At 48.8% G+C, this 21192-nt stretch overlaps 1 protein-coding gene across 1 annotated transcript in view; it reads right to left on the bottom strand.

The window, feature by feature from the left end:
- cacna1bb (calcium channel, voltage-dependent, N type, alpha 1B subunit, b) overlaps positions 1 to 21192 on the bottom strand; it is a 209691-nt gene that overhangs the window by 152244 nt on the left and 36255 nt on the right.

Raw genomic sequence — 21192 nt, forward strand, 5'->3', positions numbered from 1 at the left:
TATTCTTTAATAATTAATCAATATATTAAAAGCTGTGTCAGACACTGTGCGTCCCCTGCCACCAGACCCCACCAGCATATATCCTCCTAGTGGGGGCCAGTGGAAAAGTTCCACAGAAGTACACAATAAAGTCATCTATTCTAATGGCTGATCTAATCTATGCGTCGGTAGTCTACAGTTATATTGTAGTTCATTTCTTTGACTACAGCCCGCAAAGCCTTTAGGGGGGCCCTACCCCTGGGTTCGTTAGAATACTTCATTACCCATCAAGACGTAATTTCACATCTTACCAACTCGACGTGGCATCAGGACACAGTGACACAAATGGCATAACATGACAAACGAGGCAGGGAAAGACAAACAGCCCAATAGCAACACGCGTGAATAAGTAATGAGTGGGAGGTGATCATTTACGAGCCCTTTCAGGGTGACTGGGACAACCAATCAGAGGCCAGAGTCTGGATCAGCTGACTACAGCTCTCCACAACCCCGTGAGGCCACGCCCAAACCAGCACCTCCATCTCTGCCCCCTTCTTTTCCAGTATACCCTGGCAGTCACATGACACCCAAAACCATGCTGTACACCTGGAGTCAGGTAAAGGTAATGTTCTGCATCGCTCTACAACAGAACCGCTCGTTTAAAAAAAATAATAATAATAATAAATTCTGCATTACTGTGAGACAGTTACAAACACAGCCCTGTGTAGGGGAAGTGAACACAGCCCCGATGTTAATCGATGCAGGAAATGCCACCCTCTTTACCGCCTCACTATTTTTCCCTATTCATTACAGTCCCTATTGATCCACCCAATCACAGGCTGATAGATCACACTCCCGGTAGCACAAACTCACTGCGATCAATTGAAAACCCTAGAATAATTACGGTCCAATTCATTAAACAATAGACTTTACAATGAATGGCATTAATTAGCCTGCACATAATGAGGCTCATAAAATAGAGGACAGAGTATACTGAATCTCTCAGGCAGGGAGTCTATCTCTACTGCACATTACATTACATTAAATTAAGCCATTTAGCAAGCACACTTATGCAATGCAACTTACACGGCTTACATTTTATCAACAATCCATTCGTACAGCTGGAAACATACAGAAGCAATTCAGGTTAAGCACTTTGTTCAAAGATACCCTACCTAGGAATCAAGTCAGCAACCTCTTAGCTACCAGGAAAATTTTCAAACCACGGTCATCAACATTACATTGCAATGATTGTGAAGACCGTTAATGAAGCGCGTTTGTAACATTCACATTATGCTATATTTCTACAATGAGCAAAGTTGTACATTTTGTATTCTCTTGTAAGAGCTCTACGAAGATAGTTGCAGTAGCACAGTGCTAAAAATGAAGAAGATTCTGGGTAATCGAGTTCCCTCATGCCATACAACTCAATACCAGTTGAGATGGTGTAATACCAGATGTAAACGGACTGTGAGCTGTGTATGTTCAGGCCAGAACAGGCTCAATTGCCAGTCATACACCCCTATAGCTGTGAATTTCGAGCCAGGACCCACCTGCCTTTTAGTTAGGTAACACATTATCCTAACAAAGCACATAATCTTCTCAGTGAAGGTGGGTCTACAGATGGAGGTGGCCATTTTAAATGTAAAGTCAAGAAGGTGCTCGTTGCTCAACACCTTAACAGACTCACAATAAATCTTCTGCCACTTCCATTCCGTGGCACACTCCAACAAACCCCAGCAGCCACGCCAACTCACCTGGAAATAATGCTGCCCAGGGGAGCGAAAACCATCTGACAAAAAGGGGGAAGTGGGCGAATCGCAAGAAGAGGAACGTGTCAATTATGTCACACGTCTGTAAGCCGCCCTCTGAAAAATCCGACCAATGAAAAGCACGACCTCCCTGCCATGGCAACTGCTGCCGCTGCTCCCAGACGGTCCAGCCGGTCTCTGGACATCACTTCAGACGGTTTGAGGTCTGAGACGAATGGTCCAGCGATCTGCACTGGAACATATGTTCAAACAGATGCTACCCAATAGCTGCCCGGATTATGGTAAATGGTAAACGGACTGCATTTATATAGCGCTTTTATCCAAAGCGCTTTACAATCGATGCCTCTACTTCACCCATTCACACACACACACACACTCACACACCAACGGTGAAAGGCTGCCATGCAAGGTACCAATCAGCTCATGGGAGCAATTAGGGGTTAGGTGTCTTGCTCAGGGACACTTCGACACGCCTAGGGCGGGGGATCGAACCGGAAACCCTCCGACTGCCAGACAACCGCTCTTACCTCCTGAGCTATGTCGCCCCCATATACCAGAGCTGGCTCAGACATTCAAAATTCACTCTAAATGTTGATATAATTTTTAAAAAACCCTCATGTGGACTCCCTGGAACATGTTCCTAACTATATCCCCAAGACACCAGAACGTGACATATACATTTACAACCAGAGCTTTCAGTCTCTTAGAAATGGTGCAGACCAGAATGCTTGCAAATGACCTGCAGCTTTAGAAGCTCCAAACACCAGCCTCTTGTAGCTGTGCAGTACAATCCTGAATGGGGATAAATTGCCTCGTAACATCTCACGCATGGAACGGCAGGTGCAGTGACGGCTGGTGGAAAAATTTAATTCACAAAATGGCTGCATTTTCATCAGCGGTCATGCTGATGTGGTGTTTAAGGCTGGGCACGTCAGGCCTGCCTTACTGCCGTCCAAAAGTCCTTCTTGTGCAAACGCTGGGAATTAATACGTCTGAAAAAAGTATTCATTTTGTGCCAGAACAAGATTAAAAATTAAAAAAGCTTGTTCTTCAGGATTCTAAAAGCCGAAACCGAAACGCATTCTAATTGTCCAAATGTGCCGGCCGGACCGATTCCTGGGTGTAGATGTACCACCTCCATGGATGCACCGTCAAACCCTCAAATTACCCGCACTGACTGACAGACGCTCCAGCCTATGCCTCGCCAGAAAACCCGTTCAGATCCGGCTTCAGGGATTGGCTGCCCCCGGCTTCAAGAGAAGACACCGAACAGAGAAGAGCTTCAAAGTCACCCTTACCCTATCTTACCGGACCCCTAAATCAACATGGAGTTAGATTTCCAAGTCATAGCTCTAAGTTATAGTAATTTATTTACTTAGCTTTACCCTTTCAATGACTGAATTGTCACAGCAATGTAATTCAGTTTTTTTTTAAACAACATTGTGTTTTTAAGAACCGATAATATTGCTTAATAAAATTACCAGTAAACTAATCAACTTCTATCTTCAGGACCTTTTCTTGTTTCTTTACCCGGGAAGGCCGGGGTCTGTGCGTTTGGTTTCTCACGTGCAGTACGCAGAGCACAACACAGCACAGCACAGCACAGCACAGCCCAGCACCTTTTACGCAGTGTGAACGCAGCGCGGAAGCGAAGGGGCACTGGGGCCCAGTCTGAGGGAGAACGAGGGAGGAAAGAGCAGATTATGCCGGGAGCGCCTGCAGCTTCACACCTCCGCCCGCTCCACCTCTTTCTGCATCTCTACCGATCTCTCGCTTCAGTTCCAACTAAAATCAGCCTCACCGGTGCTGTTACAATGTACTGTTTTGCTAAAGCACAAAACGGTACAATAACCAATTATTGAAATACGATAAAATAAAATGAATACTACAGTAGTGTTACTTCTAACTCTGAAACAACTACAACGATGGTATGACCAGTAAATGCAGCAGTAAAAAAATGATGATGATAACCGTGATAAAGTAAATTATTACGAATGCACCCCCACCTCCCCCCTCCCCCCTCCCGTTGCCGTAGTCCTTGACCTTAAAATCTCTTGGTTGCTGTTTTTTCTCCCACCAATCTCATGCAGCCCCCACAGGCTGTTCATGTAGCGTAGGCTAACTCAGAGACAGAACCTGAAAGGTCCGTCAGCAAACCCATCTCTGTCCCTCTGCTCTTCCTGAAACTGCCGGGAGCTCTCCGAAGCGCTCCTGTTTTTGGGGCTAGCGAGTGTTGTAAAAGGTAACCGTCCGCCACCCCTCTGTTCCTGTACCTCACCAAACAAGAAGGCATCGGAGGAAAAAAAAATCTGCTTGCTTCCTCCTTACTTTTACATTTTTTTTTAAAAAAAAGGGGAGTCAGGGCATCTACTGTACATCCATATGTATCAGACTTTAGAAGAGGAGAAAGTCAATGCTGTACTTTACTGTCACTGCCGCCACGCTTTTATTCTCCCGAAAAAGCACTGGGTGAAGGAGCGCCACCTCGGCCTCACAGCCATGACACCAACACAACCACAGCCACTGGGCTTTTTGGGCTTTTATTAGACAGAGCAGTGTAGAGAGACAGGAAGAACTAGGAGGAGAGAGAGGGAGAGACGTGCGACAAACGTCGCGCGGTCGGACTCGAACCGCCGACGTCGCGGCTCGCAACGAGCATGTGGATAGCGCTCTACGGGCTGCGCCACTAGAGACACCCCACTGGAGGAATATTAACGCTGAACACAAAGCCACAGCAGGCCCGGGCCATTGTGCAGGTACAGGGTGCATGAAGGTGACTGGCGGGTTGGGGGTGGGGGTGGTGGGGGTGGTGGGACGGGGGGGACGGGGGGTTGTGGAGCCCACCAAGGACATTTGCTTTCATTTGCTTTGTTTTTTCTTGTTTGTTGCTGCACGGATTCGCACAAAATGAGGCGTTCAGAGAGCCATTCCCAGAGCCGTCCTCAGGAGCCGTCAGGGCGGCGGGGTAAAATTAGCGCTGAAACGTTAGACCGAGGCTCATAAAATTTACATCAGCCCGTCGGGAGGGCCGCGACTTGATTGATGTTTGCGCCCGCGGCAAAAAAAAAAAAGAAAAAAAGAAAAACCCAAAGCAGAATTTTCCCGTGGAAGCGCGTGAAAAATAATTTCCTGAATCGTCAGAGGAACGTCGACTCAATTTCTCAACAACAACAAAAAAGACGTTTAAAATGACGAAGCTGCATCGCAGAGAAGAAAAAACACACGACGAAAATGAACATCTTTGTTCTGACTCGTATATCCTGTCATCTGTGACACGGAAAGGTTAAAAAAAAAAACAAGCCCCACGTTCTTCTGGGACAGACAGAGGCAGACCCACCACAAGTGTCTGCACTTGTGCACATTCATGCATGCAATACACATGCAAGAATGCATGCATGCGCACACAAGCATGTGCACATGGACGTTTTATTTCTTTATTTGAGAGCACGGTTATCATACAACAGCAAAGCACAAAACTGTTTTAAATGCCAAACCTTGAAGGCCTTAGACCCTCATAAGTATTCAGTGTCCATACGTGTCAGTTTTTCACGAAAATCACAAAACTGATTAATCAGGCACGTCTTAAAAAGGCTCTCTCTCTCTCTCTCTCTCTCTCTCACTCCCTCTTTTCTTCTCCCACTCTCTCTGTCCCTCTGTTTCTCTCTCACTGCACGCACACAATTTCCATCACGCTCTCATATGCATATCCCCCTTTTCCATCAAACACACTGTCTCACACAAACATAATGTTTTTCTCTCTCTCTCTCTCTCTCACACACACACACACACGCACGCACGCACTTCACCCCTACAGCTGTACTCACATATCTCATCCCATCTCCCTCCCTTTCTCTCTCTCTCTCTCTCTCTCTCTCCCTCTCCCTTTCTTCCTCCTTTCTCCCGCTCCCATTATGCCAGTGAAGTGGAGCTGAAGGGGAACTGAAGGGGGTAGCTGAGGCGCCCTAATGCACCGGGTCAGATGGGGCAGGTAATTAAGCACCGCAACGCAGGCCCGGGGGTTTCTGGGACGTGAAAAACAGGCCCGTAAGAAACGGAGACGAGCAGCTGAGATGCGATTCGGTTCGGCTACTCATTTAAACTCCCGTTTCCCATTCGCCGCCTCGCCCGTAAACCAAATCGCACGTTCAGCAAATGAAAATAACAGCGTGTGACCTTCCCCCCCCCGTTCTCCTCCGCTTCTTTCTGCTGATGACAATCGGGACACGTTCCTTCTGGGCTGCTGGGCGGCGCGCCAGGTAAGGCGCTGCTGCAGTCGACAGACGGGCCTCGCGGTCCGGTACGCCAACCGTCAAAACCGACCGCGCACGGTTGGCTCTAGCGTCATGGGCGGAAAGCCCAGGGATCAGAAAGCAGAAGCGCTGCCGCGCGTTTCTCCTACCCATGCACTCAGCCAGCTGATTTCACTGATTAGTTCCACCTGCAGGGTGAGGAATTATGCTAATGAGCAAATTCAGGTGATTGGAACAAAATACCGGACAACCGTGCGAACCTGGATTTTCCACCTCAGTCGGTCGGCGCCCGTACCCCCAGCTGGTCGGTCGGGCGCCCGCAAGTTTTTTCTCGTGAGCTGCATGTGAACTGATTTCCTCCGCCTCACGTCTGTGTGAGCCCAACTCGCGAAATCGCGCAATGTTACGCTATGAGGAGCAGCAGCTGACGTCACGCTTGCCTGCCTGCGCCCTCTCCCAGACTGATAGCGGAGTCCGCAGCAGTGAGCGCTGAAAAAAACAACAGGCCGTTCCAAACTCAGGAGGAAAGAGGAAAAACCCAAAAACAGGTTTCCTTCCTCCTGCAACTGGAGAGCCAGCCTTCGCGCGTGCAGTTTTTGTTTTGTTTATATAGTTACATTTCAGAGCTAGTGTTTGCCTCCTTTTAAGTATTTAAAAGACAGACCTGATCCAATATTGTGCTCATCCAACCGGGCTCCCTGTTGCCTTATACAACAGAGAGAAGAGCAGCAGTGCCCCCACAGGGGACTTATATTTATAAACAGGAAAAATAAACACAGGGGCCTCGCGGGTCTGCGGAACCTGAGCCGACCCACGCCGTCACGCCCTCGGAGTTTTAGGCCGTCCCGGGGCGGCGCAGACTCAGACGGGTCCAGAACGGCCCCTCCCCCCCTCCCCCCATTCGCAGAGACAAGCGTGCCCTCCCGCCTGTCAGGACGAATCAGCAGGACACGAGCGTGAGGCGCGCTCTGGCGCTAAAAAGCGCCCGCCCCCCCCAGCTCCGCCCAGACTCACGTCCACGGGCCCCCGCCGGAGGAACCGGGCCAGGGACGAACCGCCCAGCAGCCCCCAGCCAATCAGGGACACTGAAGCAGCCGGCAGCCAATCAGGCACACTGAAGCAGCCGGCAGCCAATCAGGGACACTAAAGCAGCCGGCAGCCAATCAGGGACACTGAAGCAGCCGGCAGCCAATCAGGGACACTACAGCAGCCAGCAGCCAATCAGGGACACTGAAGCAGCCGGCAGCCAATCAGGGACACTGAAGCAGCCGGCAGCCAATCAGGGACACTGAAGTAGCCGACAGCCAATCAGGGACACTGAAGCAGCCGGCAGCCAATCAGGGACACTGAAGCAGCCGGCAGCCAATCAGGGACACTAATCAGACACTAAACACTGCACTGATCAGAGAGCAGGCAAGGAGAGAGGGACACACTCTGCTCTGCAGCTTCTCTAACACACACCTCATCTCCACTAACACACACCTCATCTCCACCAACACACACCTCATCTCCACTAACACACACCTCATCTCCACTAACACACACCTCATCTCCACTAACACACACCTCATCTCCACTAACACACACCTCATCTCCACTGACACACACCTCACCTCCACTGACACACACCTCATCTCCACCAACACACACCTCATCTCCACTAACACACACCTCATCTCCACTAACACACACCTCATCTCCACCAACACACACCTCATCTCCACCAACACACACCTCATCTCCACCAACACACACCTCATCTCCACGAACACACACCTCATCTCCACCAACACACACCTCATCTCCACTAACACACACCTCATCGCCACCAACACACACCTCATCTCCACCAACACACACCTCATCTCCACCAACACACACTTCATCTCCACTAACACACACCTCATCTCCACCAACACACACCTCATCGCCACCAACACACACCTCATCTCCACCAACACACACCTCATCTCCACCAACACACACCTCATCTCCACCAACACACACCTCATCTCCACTAACACACACCTCATCTCCACCAACACACACCTCATCTCCACTAACACACACCTCATCTCCACCAACACACACCTCATCTCCACTAACACACACCTCATCTCCACCAACACACACCTCATCTCCACTAACACACACCTCATCTCCACTAACACACACCTCATCTCCACCAACACACACCTCATCTCCACTAACACACACCTCATCTCCACTAACACACACCTCATCTCCACCAACACACACCTCATCTCCACGAACACACACCTCATCTCCACCAACACACACCTCATCTCCACTAACACACACCTCATCTCCACCAACACACACCTCATCTCCACCAACACACACCTCATCTCCACCAACACACACCTCATCTCCACCAACACACACCTCATCTCCACTAACACACACCTCATCTCCACCAACACACACCTCATCTCCACTAACACACACCTCATCTCCACCAACACACACCTCATCTCCACTAACACACACCTCATCTCCACTGACACACACCTCATCTCCACCGACACACACCTCATCTCCACCAACACACACCTCATCTCCACTAACACACACCTCATCTCCACTAACACACACCTCATCTCCACCAACACACACCTCATCTCCACCAACACACACCTCATCTCCACTAACACACACCTCATCTCCACTAACAACACCTCATCTCCACCAACACACACCTCATCTCCACTAACCACACCTCATCTCCACTAACACACACCTCATCTCCACCAACACACACCTCATCTCCACTAACACACACCTCATCTCCACTAACACACACCTCATCTCCACTGACACACACCTCATCTCCACTGACACACATCTCATCTCCACTAACACACACCTCATCTCAACAGGAGAGGAGTCACCAGACTAATCACCCAACTATACCGCCTACCCAGAATTTGAAAACAAACTGAACTTGAATTTTTTAAACTTGAAATTAAAAGTGAAAATTGAATGAAATGAAGACCAAACTCAATTTCATATTTTTATATTCAATTTCAAAATGAAAGTCAAATTCCATTTCTGCCCATAGTTCCCTGTCTATCTCTGGCAGTATGGGATTTTGAAGTGAAAGGGTTGGTTTTCAGGACAACAGAACTCATGCGTTAACTGAGAAAAAAGGCCTTCATTTGGGCACTGGTGAGACAAGACGATCAGGATAAAGTTGGTTTGCAAAATCGAGCCGAATATCTCAGTGTTCAACCAAGTGTTTTCAAAAATCAGATATTGGAGAAAATATGTGGGGACAGGGCGTCTCCAGCAGGAGGCGCTCTCTGCGGAGACGGAGGCTGCCGGCCACCTCTCCCTTCCCAGAGGCATCAGCCTAATGCCACGCTGTAGCATGTCCCTGCCAGCGCATCGCTAATAAAAACACCACTGATAACGGTACACAGATACTGTAGATAACACACGTATGTAACCCTACGGTAACGCAATGTAAAGGCATTTACACTGCAACACGCATCTGCCCAGACCTGCAGGGAGCCCAGTCCAGACTCCAGACCCCCAGCGCACTGTGTTCGAGGGTTTGTTCTGGATCGCCGCACACTTTGAGGAGCCAGAGCACGAACCCACCCCCCCCCCCCTGCCCCCACGTTCCCGCACCCAGACCCTCACTGAAGTGCTGCCAGGCCGCTACATGGCTCGTTAGCCTCCCTTAACAACAACAGCAGTTTAAGCAGCGACAGTAATGATTACAAAAGGTGATAACAACCACAACCGGCACAATAATGGCCGTCGTATGACAGTCCGCGCCGTTAGCGCTGTTAGCATGCTCCTTCAGCAGGCCTGTGTGTGTGTGTGTGTGTGTGTGTGAACTCCCACTACATCACCATGGGAACAGGGAAGTCACAGGAAGCCGACTGGGCTCCGGCTCATTAGAATATGACAGCGAACAGACTGCGGTGTGTGTGTGTGTGTGTGTGTGTATGTGTGTGTGTGCGTGTGTGTGTGTGTGTGTGCGTGTGTGTGTGTACGTATGGGTAGGTGTGCGTGTGTGTGTGTGTGTGTGTGTACATATGGGTATGTGTGCGTGTGTGTGCGTGTGTGTGCGTGTGTGTGTGTGTGTGTGTACGTATGGGTATGTGTGCGTGTGTGTGTGTGTGCAGGCATGTGTGTGTGTGTGTGTGTGTGTGTGTGCGCGTGTGTGTGTGGTGTGTAGGCATGTGTGTGTGTGTGTGTGTGTGTGTGTACGTATGGGTATGTGTGCGTGTGTGTGTGTGTGCACACATGAGTATGTGTGCGTGTGTGTGTGTGTGTGTGTGTGAGAGTGTGTGTACGTATGGGTATGTGTGCGTTTGTCTGCGTGTGTGTGTGTGTGCACACATGAGTATGTGTGCATGTGTGTGTGTGTGTGCACACATGAGTATATGTGCATGTGTGTGTGTGTGCACACATGAGTATATGTGCATGTGTGTGTGTGTGCACACATGAGTATGCGTGCGTGTGCACACATGAGTATGCGTGCGTATGTGCGTGGGTGTGTATGCATGCGTGTGTGTGTGTATGTGTATGTGTATGTGTGTGTGTGTGTATGCGTATGTGTGTGTTTATGTGTGTGTGCACGTGTGTGTGCGCATGTGTGTGTGTGCGTGTGTGTGTGTGTGCAGTGTGTGTGTGCGCATGTGCATGAGTATGTGTGCGTGTGCATGTGTGTGTGTGTGCACGTGTGTGTGCGCATGTGTGTGTGTGTGTGTGCATGCCTGCATGTTTGTGTGTGCGCTTTGTTTGGGGGGGCACGGGGGGGGGGAGAGAAGGGCGTGGCGCTGCACATGAAGATGAATCACTCCCATTTGTTTCTGGCGCGCTCCACCCAAGTGTACTGCGCTCCATCCGTTGTTATGCTCACCGCTTTGAAGCATCGATTTTAACCGTGGGGCTCTGATTGGCCTCTCCAAGGGGGGGAGAACGAGGCCTTTAAAAAAACAAAAATGGCTGGAGCTACCAGGGGTGCGACCGAAACCAGAACGCCGTAAACGATACGGGTAACACGCCCTCGTGTCGAAACAGCACGCGCCGATCCAGCCCGAGCCCGCGGCCTGGCGCCCGATAATTGATCCGACAGTGGGGGGCTGTGCACCAGGAGGCTTCTGGGTCTGACACAGAAACAGAAACAGAAACAGAAGCCTCTCTGGGCCTCTCCGAGCAGCAGGGATCAGGGGGGTCATAAACACGAGCGCGCACGGACCAGCGGAGCGGGAGGAGATCTCGCGCGGGCCGTCATTCCCAGCGTGGGACGGCGGGGGACGTGCGGCGATGGCGCTCCTCCCGCGAGTGAGCGGGCAAACACACTCGAGCGCGCAGCGCCATCCCCCCCAAACACACCCAGGCGCCGCGTGGGGGGGGCAGAGCGTGGGGCCACACCAACGCGGTGAACACGCCTGCATTGGCCCCGGGGGGCTCACGGACGTCTCTGGGGGGGTGTGAGAGAGAGAGAGAGAGAGAGAGGAGGAGAGAAAGAGATAAAGAGGGGGCGGATTTTTAGGAAGGTCTCTGCTCCGAAACCCGCCTGAATCAATCTAATAGACCCAATGCCACAAAAAACCCACAAATTTGTCCTGCTCTGTAACCCGATATAAAGCGATGTGACATCATCTGTTGAGATAAACACTCAAAGCCGCACAGCCAGTCAGAAGAGCGCCTTTATTTTGTCTCTGTTTTGTAATAATTTTGTATCTATATGCTTTAATATTATATACACTTAAGCAGTATTAGATGAATATACAATATATTGTACGCCAAACACATCTGTATTCTGCATCCTTAACATTAAGATTTATTTATATCCATCTCAGATACCTTAATTATATATACTATATATAGACAGAAAATGATACAAAACTGAATACAGATATAAAAAGGCTACATTGCCATGGCAACATAATGGCAAGAGAAATGGTGACCTCAGTCTTGGTGCTCTCAAAGAGACGCAAATATGTTCTCACAAAAAAAAGAGACGGCTTCAGCTGCAACTGCCAATCAAAACACTGGTTATTGCAGCGGACATACGATAAAATTACAAGTAAACACATTTTCTTTTGTCGCCGTTTCGGACATTTTTTCTCCATTTCCATTGTTGCCATGGCGGTGGGTTTTGCAGAAATTGCGGACGGAAATTCCTCGGGGGGGGGCAAAAGAAGCAAGCTTTCGCCGGATAGCTCTTTAGAACGCATCAGTTTAACAGAGAGAGAGAGAGAGAGGGAGCGAGAGGGAACGAAAGAGAGGGAGAGAGAAAGTGTGGGGAAAGCAGGAAACAGGGTGAAGGAAAGGGAGAGGGGAGACAGGGAGCAACAGAGAGACCTAGCTGAAGGCTAAACAGAGGTAACCCTTTACAACATTCCATGGACTCCAAATAGTCAATATGAGTGTCCAGACGCATGAGTCATAGCATCCGTTTCCAGGAAACGCATCCACAGCAACCACTGAACCAGTAACCCGGAAACAGAGGGGGAAAAAAACCCTCACTGGGACGGACAGCAACGCAGGCAAACGAGACAAAGGTGAAAGGTCACCCTTCCTTTTCTGCGGACGGCGAGGGCCGCGGGTCGGCGAGCCTTTTCACAGACGTCGCCTGGAGCCGAGAACCCAGCGCCAGCCGGTTACAACAGAACCTGAAACCGTCACCGTGATCTACGGCCTCGTCCCGAATCATAATTTCAAAATAGGAACGCCATGGTCCTGAAGCGCTCGCCAAACCCACACACCCCCTGCCCCCCCCCAACACAGGTTACGTCATTTTCTCCCACCCCTTTCATCTCCACCGGGTGACAAAGCCATTATTCCCAGAGTCAATTTAAATATGCTCCACAAGTTCCTTTTCCTTTTTCAGCACAGCATGCAATGAAAGATGCTGATTCTAAATCATTTGCCATGGTGACAAAATAAAAACCCCAAAGATGGGGGGAGTGCAGGGGGCAGGCAGCTCTGGATGAGTGCTGGAGTGCTCTGGTTTTAGCTCTGAGCTTTTATCACAAAATTACTGCAGTTTACAGCCTCAGACAGGTATCCACACTCCACACACAATCACACACGGACATAGAAATAAGCATCCAAGAACACACACGCGCAAGCACACACGCACACGCACATACATGCAGACACACACACGCGCAAGCACACACGCACACGCACATACATGCAGACACACACACGCGCGCAAGCACACACGCACACACACACACGCACACACGCAGACACACACATACGCGCAAGCACACACGCACATTCACACAGACACACACACGCGCAAGCACACACGCACACGCACATACATGCAGACACACACACGCGCAAGCACACACGCACACGCACATACATGCAGACACACACACACGAGCAAGCACGCACGCACACGCACATACATGCAGACACACACACACGCGCAAGCACACGCACACACACACACGCAGACACACACATACGCGCAAGCACACACGCACACGCACATACATGCAGACACACACACACGCGCAAGCACACACGCACACACACACACGCACACACGCAGACACACACATACGCGCAAGCACACACGCACATTCACACAGACACACACACGCGCAAACACACACGCGCACGCATGCACGCACATACACGCAGACACACACACACACGCAAGCACACAGGCGCACACATGCACGCACATACACGCAGACACACACACACACGCAAGCACACAGGCGCACGCACACACACTTTCATAAAGGTGCGAAGGCACAAAAAGCTGCTTTAAGCATCACAAGACAGTCTATCCACCTTCCTGAACATTTTTGACATGCCCAAAAAAAAAAAAAGAAAAACTGAAAAAGGAAAATAAAACAAAACCACAAAAGACGGACACTTGAGACTCTGGCCGTCGACAGATCCAGATTTTTCATTTACACTGCAGGATGAGGTTCTCTCACTTCATTTCCTGAGGTGACATCAGCGCACCTGTGCGTACAGAACACGGTGACATCACCAGCCCATGAGGCCCAGGTGACATCCCATCCATCACAGGAGGCACACCGGCGTGCGGTCGAACCTGTCACTCAGCACAATGATTAAAAAAAAGGTTGTTTCGCTTGTTTAGAATTTATTCATAAACAACGATTTTCTCAACCACACCACGTGTGACACATTTGAAAATAAACACTTCAGCCCAGAGGAATGAACAGAAAAGAAAGGGGGGATAGAGGAGGATGTGTGTGTGTGTGTGTTTCTCTGCTCACTCGATTAACTGACCGGAGTCACTGTATTACAGTGTAGAAGCACTGTCAGCTCACAACCAGAAGGTTGTGGGTTTGAATCCCAGCCGTGGCCTTTCTGTGTGAAAGCTTGCCTGTTCTTTCTGTGTCTGCTTGGGTTTCCCCCCACAGTCATGCAAGTCAGGCAAATAGAACAGTTTAAATTGCCCGTAGAAATGAGTGTGTGAGTGATTGGTGTGTGTGCCTTGCGATAGATCGTCGACCTGTCCAGGGTATATTACTGCCTCTTTCCCAATTCATGCTGGGATAGGCTCCAGCCCCCCTGCAACCCCAACCAAGAATAAGTGATTTTGATAATGGATGGATGGAAGTCAATGCAGCTAAAGAATCTCATTGGGTATTCCTTACAAAATTCATAATTTTAAAAACAAAATTGAAATAAAAAAAATGATGATGGTGCTTTATGAGACTTTCGGAAGAACCATTCTTATATGTATTGGGATATATTTTCATTTTTGGCATTTACATAACATATTTGTGTTTTTGCATTTACGTTACATGTTGCTATACTTCGACAGTACATTGACCACGTCAAGTCATGTTAATGACAGCATAATAACATTGTAGTTTAGCCATTCTTGATGTGATAGAGTGCCTCATCCCTGTCCCACCTTGGTCCCTGAAAAACAAGGCATCCACTGGGTTTCAGCTGTTACACAACCCTTGATTGATCAAATAAAGTGGCTGATTACAGTTCACTCACCTCTCCTGGTGTACGGAGTCAGTTGTCACTGGTTTCAAGGTGAAAATGGGACACAGCAGAACCTGTGGCTCACCAGGACCAGGGAGCCCTGTTCTACAATACACCACCCCCTGTCCATTCCATTCTTTAACCATTGAAGAGCAGGTTTATTTGTAATGTTTGTTCAAAATTCTATTTCAGTGTCCTAGAACTCTTCACTGTTCTAGAACTATTGCATTCAATTGCCAGCAGTGCTGGTTAAAGCAGCATTTAGAATGTTCAGTTAACAACATTCTAATCACACATTGTGACCTCACACATTACGGGGTTAAGAGAGGACTCGGACGGTAGTCGGGGGGCGAAGACGAAAGCGAGCAGACCCCCGGGGCTCTCAGGGGAACAGGGCCGCAGACGCTGCAGTGCGGGGACAGCGCGGCGTCCTCCCGTCAAGCCTGGAAACGAATTGCGCGAGACACACACGCGTGATCTTCGGGGGGGGGGGGGGGAACAGCCCTCGCTTTCACTGTTGCTAGCACAACAGATTTGACAGCGGGAACAGTTCAGTGGATAGCGAAGCCGAGTTTGAACAAGGGCTGCGTCCGGGGTCCAGAGTACAGCTTTGCTCCCGACACCCCCCCACCCTGACAGGGGCCAGATTTCTCAGTGAACCCCCCCCACCCTCACCCCCCCCACCCTGTGAGGGCCAGGCAGCGTGAAGGGCGAAGCGAATGCTAAGAGCGACCCAGCACAGACGGCCAACCCAACGGCTCGTTTAACCCCCAGCTGCCGGACCACAGGCGGCGCACAACTGGGGCTCAGAGCCACACCGGCATCAGCCATTTTGGGAAAGCTTGCCCTCCTCGCCTCCTCGATTTTGTGCTTCAGAGGAAGGGCCCCCACCCCCTACACCTGCTCCCCCACCCCTCTACAGCAGCCGTGCGGCATGTCCCTCCCTGGCTCCTCCCACCACTCGGCCACTTTTCCCCCAACACAAAGGCACCTCTCCAACAGCGGCGTCGGACCCGAACGGACACGCGTGTGTCCGCGCCAATCAATCAACCAACCGCCGTTCGCAGAATCAAAGGCAGATCACCAGAAACGACCTTCCGCCAGCACCGACCAAAATAACAACCGACACAAACACACAAAGCCACACAAAGAACAACGAGACCTTCCGCCAGCACCGACCAAAATAACAACCAACACAAACACACAAAGCCACACAAAGAACAACGAGACCTTCCGCCAGCACCGGCCAAAATAACAACCAACACAAACACACAAAGCCACACAAAGAACAACGAGACCTTCCGCCAGCACCAACCAAAATAACAACCAACACAAACACACAAAGCCACACAGAACAACGAGACCTTCCGCCAGCACCAACCAAAAATAACAACCAACACAAACACACAAAGCCACACAAAGAACAACGAGACCTTCCGCCAGCACCGGCCAAAATAACAACCAACACAAACACACAAAGCCACACAAAGAACAACGAGACCTTCCGCCAGCACCGACCAAAAATAACAACCAACACAAACACACAAAGCCACACAAAGAACAACGAGACCTTCCGCCGGCACCGACCAAAATAACAACCAACACAAACACACAAAGCCACACAAAGAACAACGAGACCTTCCGCCAGCACCGACCAAAATAACAACCAACACAAACACACAAAGCCACACGAAGAACAACCAGCTTCCCCGGAATCCTCTGTGAAACAGCAGCAGAGGGAGCAGATGAGGGATGTAACGTGGATCAGATTAACTCTGTGCTACAGAACATACGTCCAGCGCCGCTCCACTGCACTGAAATGAGCACAATCTCTTTATTCAGAGCCATTTACACAGCTTACATTCTTCTTCTTTTTTTTTTTTACATGCAATCCTATTTGTACCGCTGGATATTTACAGAATTGATTTGTGCTAAGCACCTGGCTCAAGGTTCCCCACCTGGCAAAAAAGAACCTGTAACCCGTGTTCTGGATTGGACTGTAATACTGCCAGGCTGCTTCAGGGGCTGTTCTCAAAGATACTACATAATCAGCACTACCAGAAGAGGGCAAAGACGGAGACCACGTGACACTATATCAATATTAAATTGCCTACAACAGCACACTCTGAAGGGTATGTTGTCCTTATTGTTCCATTGCCCCCCCCCCAAAAAACACTAAAGCAGGGGTGCACAACTCCGGTCCTGGAGGGCCGATCTGGTTTTTGTTCCAACCGATTACCATTTCTTACAGCTCTATGAACTACACTGCTTCACTCCTGTACTTGAGCACAGTGAAATCTCTAGGATACACTTGCAGTCTGTGGCTGTAGCTGGTGCTTATACACATGTCAGATCAAGATATGATTGGGCCAGTTCAATAAATGTTGGGAAACGTTGGCACAAAATCCTGAAATGGACTGGCCCTTGTTGTGCACCCCTGCACTAAAGGGTCCCACATCACGACCCCGGCATTCAGAACAATACAGAGAACAGGAAGGGGGCCGTTCTACATGCTTAGGCTGTGTAGTCAACGCGAGGGTGTTCAGCTCATTGCTATGGAATTTGCATTTCTCTGTGTGGCCAGTCCAGTCCCGAAGACTGGCTCTCTGTGACATCATCGGAATTTAGGCAGGACCAATCACGGGTTCTGGAGCACAGATGGGAACCTGTCGCAGCGCAGGCCCACCGGGATCGAAGCAAATGACTCGGCAGACCAAAGCAAACGAGGGCAGTTTGACTGGACACGCTTGGGTGGATGTACCATGCACTCATCTTCACTGGAATGAGCCGATTGGTGAAAGGCAGGTACATTTCTGTTTTCAGTGCCTGTTTATTTCTCCTGGTTTTAATTGCAATTTAATTTAGACAAGGTAAGCACATTTGAGACCATTTAAATGACAACACAGTGTGTCTATTTCTGTGCTTTTATGATAATGTGCTATATCTGGCTGTTAAATGGTCAAGGAAATTGCTCTCTTTGTACGGCGCAACATAAAATCTATCTTTCATTTCTCACTTGAGGGATAATAATGGTTTGCTTTCCTGTTGTTTTCGGCAGCGAAGCATCCGAATCTCTTTTTCCCTGACGTGCCGTAGAACAGTCAGCAAAATCCCAATCACGTCTGAGGGAAAAACGTGCAGGTAACAGACAAAGGTACCTGCTGTATAAATGAGGAGCCGGTGTTGCTGTTAATGCGACTGAACTGAGAAAGGGCCTGTGAAGCGTTCTTTCAGCTGCAGAGCATTCTCTGTCCTGGGGTGTTTTTCGCACCGTGCTCCTGGTTCTGTGGCTATATTTGCACTTGGTAGGTTTGTTAATGATCCCTGCTGTTTAGCAAAAAGTTTTGAATAAAAGGGCTGCTAAAGCTATATCCTCTCTATCTTTCTGCCTTTCTCTCTCTCTCTCTTTCTGCCTCTCTCTTTCTCTCTCTCTCTGCCTCTTTCTCTCTCTCTCTGCTTTCTCTTTCTTGTGATGGAATTTATTCGTTCTGCAGAGACACAGACAGACAGACATGTCTGGCGGGTTTGTATAGCATGGGTCCAAACATCGTCTCCCTGCCCAAACATAACAGACCCAAACAAAGCCAATGAGGTGGACGACTTGCTGTTTCCTAGCTGCTGCTTTCTATGCGGATAAACACATTTAAGAGTCTGGAGGTACTGTGGCTCATTATCCACAACCAAATTCAATATTTTATCTTTCTAATTTATGAATATGTATTCAATACGTGATATTATCTGAATACTACTAGACTATATATAGGGGCGACATAGCTCAGGAGGTAAGAGCGGTTGTCTGGCAGTCGGAGGGTTGCCGGTTCGATTCCCCACCCTGGGCGTGTCGAAGTGTCCCTGAGCAAGACACCTAACCCCTAAATTGCTCCCAACGAGCTGATTGGTACCTTGCATGGCAGCCTTTCACCGTTGGTGTGTGAGTGTGTGTGTGTGAATGGGTGAATGAGAGGCATCAATTGTAAAGCGCTTTGGATAAAAGCGCTATAGAAATGCAGTCCATTTACCATTTACCATATTCCAGAACCTCTATTTCCAGTAGCCAGAGCAGATGAGAGTGGCAGCTGTCCCCCTTCGGTTTGAACCTCAGCACTGCAAAGGATCATGGGAACAGGAGGACACAACCCCTAATAGTAACTTGGGACCATACAATCAGACAGGGAGCACTCTGTGTCCCATTCTCAGTGGCAGGTTAAAGGGAATTAAAGGGACACACAGGTATAGAGAGAGAGAGGGAGGAGCCACTGTATTAATTATTCACCGGGAGAGTTCGGGTCCATGTGTCCGTCAACTCTCTGGGTGTCTCTCCTCCTCTCGTTCATTTGTGGAGGCACAGGGTCTGGGGGAAGTTTTATGTTCTGTGGACTTGGGTGGTGGTCATTTATCAATGTATGTCCCAATAAGGGGTTAAATTTTTTTTTTTTAATTCTCTCTCTCTCTCTGTGATGCATCAGTGCCCAGTGCCCACTACACACAAGTGTCAGCCAAACACTGATACAGCAACCGAACGTCTCTCACTTACGTAAGAGACATCTTAAAAACAAAACGAACAACAAAAAAAGACCACTCAACATTCCCTAATCTGGAATGATGTTGTTTGAAGAAAAGCTTGCACGGCTGGAAGATATAAAAATGCATTTAAAGCAGTTGTTCATTCGGAACCTCTGGGGGCATACTTGGGATTCATTAATATTTCATTAATTATTTAACCATTTTATATGCAGGTTAAGTGTTCAATTGCTTAGCTATATCGCCTTTTTAATAATAAGTGCTTTATTTAGGCTCGCAAAAGAATTTATGGCCAATAAACATTATCTCACGCGCACACATTAAACCATTTCAGGAACAAAAGTTCAAGCAGTCAATCAGTTACAGCGCCACCAAAAAGTATTACTTTCTCACATGGGTAATAAAACTTTTATTTTCATTAAATAAATGAAACAAACAATTTTAAAAATGTGTTTTGTGTTTACGCAGGTTCCCTGTGTCTAATATTACATTTTGCCCAAAGGTCTGAAACCATTCAGTGCGACAAATATATGCAATAAAAGAGGAAATTCTGGAAGGGGTCAAATACTTTTTCACGGCACTGCGTAAGGAGGAAGGAGCATAAGGCTGGCAGACTGTGCTAATGATTCTAATGATTCCGTTGAGCCAGAGCCTGTATTTAGTGTCTCGTATGAAAAAATGGCGAGTAGGTAGTCTAATTCGTTTTGGGATAATAATGTGTGCTGGTAGGTGCAGGTACCTTACTGAACCCGTGTTCAGCAGTTGTCTACGATCATGAAAATACGATCATGAAAATGCACTTTTGTATGTCGCTTTGGATAAAAGCGTCTGCCAAATGAATGTAATGTAAATGTAATGTAAATGCAGGTCTGAATAGACACAGACAAGAATACAGTTTGGTGGACGTATGGTTGCACCAATACTGATGAATCAAAGACTTCTTTAAGGCTGTGCCTTTGTCTGCCTGGAGCTATTACAGCATGCTCTGAGTACCATTCACTCTGACTCTGTCAGGAAAACAGGGTCTTTGTGAGCCTAGACGGAGGGGAAAACAAAAAGTCTCTGAGACAGAGAAGTGCTCCATTTCCAACCTCACACTCTGACAGGGGTCTTGAGTCTTGAACCCTGCTTCAATAGTCCTGGCCAATCACAGGTTCTCATTCCCATACACCTCCAGGTCCTGGTCAATCACAAGCTCCCACAAAGCAGACTCCCCTTCGCATGCAAACTCTCTCCCACCCAAATTTAAGCTTGCCCAGTACCTGGAAATGAAGATAGTGCGCTCCCACTCCTAACCCACCTGCCTCCCAGACACACCTGACACTCTGTTGATGCTGCATTGACTCATCATCAGACGGTGCATCGCACAGAAGCCAACGCATTCATCTCCACACCTGGACGGAGAACAAACCCCAGAAAACACTCTTGTGCAGGTAATCGCACTGCAATTTGAATTTCATGGCGACAGAAGCACCAACATTGGTTTTTTTTTTAAATTCTCATCTCCTGGTGAATCTGCTCTGTGCACATTTATGTCCCTGGCACCTTCACAACAAAAATCTATGAAATGAATCGATGGCGCACTTCCTGAGGGCGCAGCGAGCGTTCAGCAAAACACAATGCGGACGCAAAACCGGCCGAGTCCAGCAGAGCAGTCACACTTAGAGCAGCGGGACGGCTTTCAG

The sequence above is a fragment of the Anguilla rostrata genome, chromosome 14 (assembly GCF_018555375.3).
Source record: "Anguilla rostrata isolate EN2019 chromosome 14, ASM1855537v3, whole genome shotgun sequence".
Taxonomy (NCBI): Eukaryota; Metazoa; Chordata; class Actinopteri; order Anguilliformes; family Anguillidae; genus Anguilla; species Anguilla rostrata.